Below are 2,811 nucleotides of genomic sequence, written 5' to 3' on the forward strand. Positions count from 1 at the left end.
TCCATGTTGATGTTTGAAATGTCAAATGAGACTTGTTTGAACATGAATGAAGTATTTCTAACCACCTCCCACCTCCAAATCCAACAGTTGACTTTTGGTTGACTTTTTTCAGTTGATAGATGACTTGGGCATGCACAGATGAATTTGAGCCTCAATCTCCTGATGAAATGGCTCCAAAATGAAACCCCAGCTTATACAAGCTCAATAAAACCATATGATGATCCCCATCTCCATGAAGACCTCATCTCCTTGAAGAACCCTGATTGGTACAATTAAACTGATTAGGGTTGACTAGAGGTCAAACCCTAATCCCAAGGAACATGATCAGGCACAATGAACCTCTTGGTGATGATAAGACCATGATGATGATGATGTACCAATTCAACCAAGATAATACCCAATCTCCTTGAGGAACCAAGAAACCCTAATTGAAGCACAATCCTCAGATGATTAGTGATCAATTCAATAAGACCCTCAGGCTTGCATCTCTTAACCTCTCCATCTTCTGAGAAAGACCTAGGAGGATGACTTGCTCATTGTTTCCACATGATATGCAAAGATGCAATGACTAATGCCCTAAAGATGAAATCCAATATGCTAAGCTAGTCCCAAGAGAGGAGGGCAAATTTTGAGGTGTTACAATTTGCTCTGGCATTTTCATATTTTAAGCGTTCGACCTGTCGAACCCTATCTGCTAATTGGGCCATGTCTCTTAGATGCTTGGTATCTAACTTTTTCCTGATGGAATAGTCCAGACCTCCAGCGGCCATTTCGACCAACTCGTGTTCAGGCACTATTGTAAAGCATCTAGACTTTAACAAACGGAACCTATTCAGATAATCGTCTATAGGTTCGGTGAATTTTCTCTTGATGCTGGCTAATTCCTTAAGGCTTATCTTAGTTTGGCCCATGTAGAATTGTTCATGAAACAATCTTTCTAACTGGGGTCAAGCATCTATGGAATTTGGTGGCAAAGTCGTAAACCACGTGAAGGCGTTCTTTATTAAAGAACTAGGGGAATATTTCATCCTCAAGTTCTCACTGTTCGCCAAATCCTCTGCCTCAGTCATGTATCTGGCTATATGCTCTATAGTGGATTCACTAGTATCCCCTGAGAATTTGGTGAACTTAGGATTTTACAACCCCTTGGTAATTCTGTTTGTAGGACATATTCTGATAGAGGAGAAGAATAGTTTGGTCGTCGAAGTCCTGTGTTCAGACCATTCTGGGCCATGATTCTCTCTATCATACTGGTTAGGTCATTTTCCATCATGTTTTCCCGCCTGACCCTATGAACTACTTCGTCTGTATCCTGATCTCTATTAACCATTATCACTCTCCTAGGTTGTTCTTCAGGGACTTCCCGTCGAATTGGTTGTTGTTCCAATCTTGCCCCGTGACTCTTTCGTCAGGGGCTTGCCTTTGTGGTCGAACCTGATCTATCGTTGGTTCCTTACCCTGGATTATAACCTGGTTTGGCCTGCGTCGAACAACAGGTTGTGGGGCGCCTAGAAAATCTGCTATGCGTCCCATCTGTGCTGACAATTGTTGGTATGTGTGGGCATTGTCAGTATTAGTCCTATTCACATTCTGTATTAAAGGAGAGAAAATGGTATTCATTTCTCTGGCCAGAATCCTTACCATATCATGGTTACTGGCATCCATTTGTTGTCTAAAGGCTGCCTGATTATTCGTTGTAAGGGTAGGTAGTAGGGTGAGGATTCCTTGTGATTGGTTATTTCGACCTATATGGTTCATGCCAGATCCAAAATTTTGAATTGGCGAAATAATCGTATTATATGGTTGAGTATATATGGAAGAATTGTTTTAAAGCCCTGCCATGGCAGTTGATGGCATTCCATAAGGGTAATCTCTCACATGTCTAAAGTTTTCGAATCCTGGTGGCCTAGGGGTTAAAACTGCAGGAGTATCTGCAGCGCCTGATATGATAGGAATTACTGTCGAATTATGCAAGGCCATGGATCCAGACATTGGTATGGCCTGTGCATTAGGGATTTTAGTGGATACATTAATCAAATTCGCTCCGATTGTGCACGTTCCCTGGGGGGAGAATTGTTCCCCTTGACCGGTTGTATTAACCATCTTTTTTGCGTTTTTTCTGTTGGTTATAGGTTGTGAATTGTTGGCTATCCTGCCACTTCTAAGGATCATACAACACTAATTTTTAAACCAAAAGAATGACGGAAATTTTACGAATTGTAAAACAACTATTGTAATCAACAATTCTTTTGACACGGTCCCACTGGGCGTGCCAATTTGTTTACCAGTGATTTCTGATAAACAACTGCTAGTCTTCCAAATTTGTATATTTTTGGTAACTCGAAGGATCGACTAGATTGATCCTAGAACATGTGTCTTAAGAATTATTATTACGGTGATTTGACTCATAGTTACGTCTGTTTCTAATTTGTGGATGACTAAAAGTGTTTAGACAACAATTCTAAGTGAAACTTATGACTTTATGAACAAAGTAAATGACGATAATTTGGTATTAAAAGGTTTCTGGAAGATAACGAAAAGACTTAGGAAAGGTAAAGATAAATGACTCGAAGTAAATGTTTTATGTTTTAAGAAAGTACTGGAAATGAAGATTCTGGCGAAATGTAAATGTAGAGATAAAATGATGATAAATTACTGAAACGTAAGGGCAATTCGACAGATAAAAAAGGCAGTAAAATACTTCAATTTAAACAATTGGTATGAAAAATATAACATGAACGAAACTTATGGTGTTCTTCATACGTACATTTTCAGCGTAAAACTCTTTTCTCTCGCTCCGGTACTTCGAGT

Source organism: Lathyrus oleraceus, chromosome 6 (assembly GCF_024323335.1).
Source record: "Lathyrus oleraceus cultivar Zhongwan6 chromosome 6, CAAS_Psat_ZW6_1.0, whole genome shotgun sequence".
Lineage (NCBI taxonomy): Eukaryota > Viridiplantae > Streptophyta > Magnoliopsida > Fabales > Fabaceae > Lathyrus > Lathyrus oleraceus.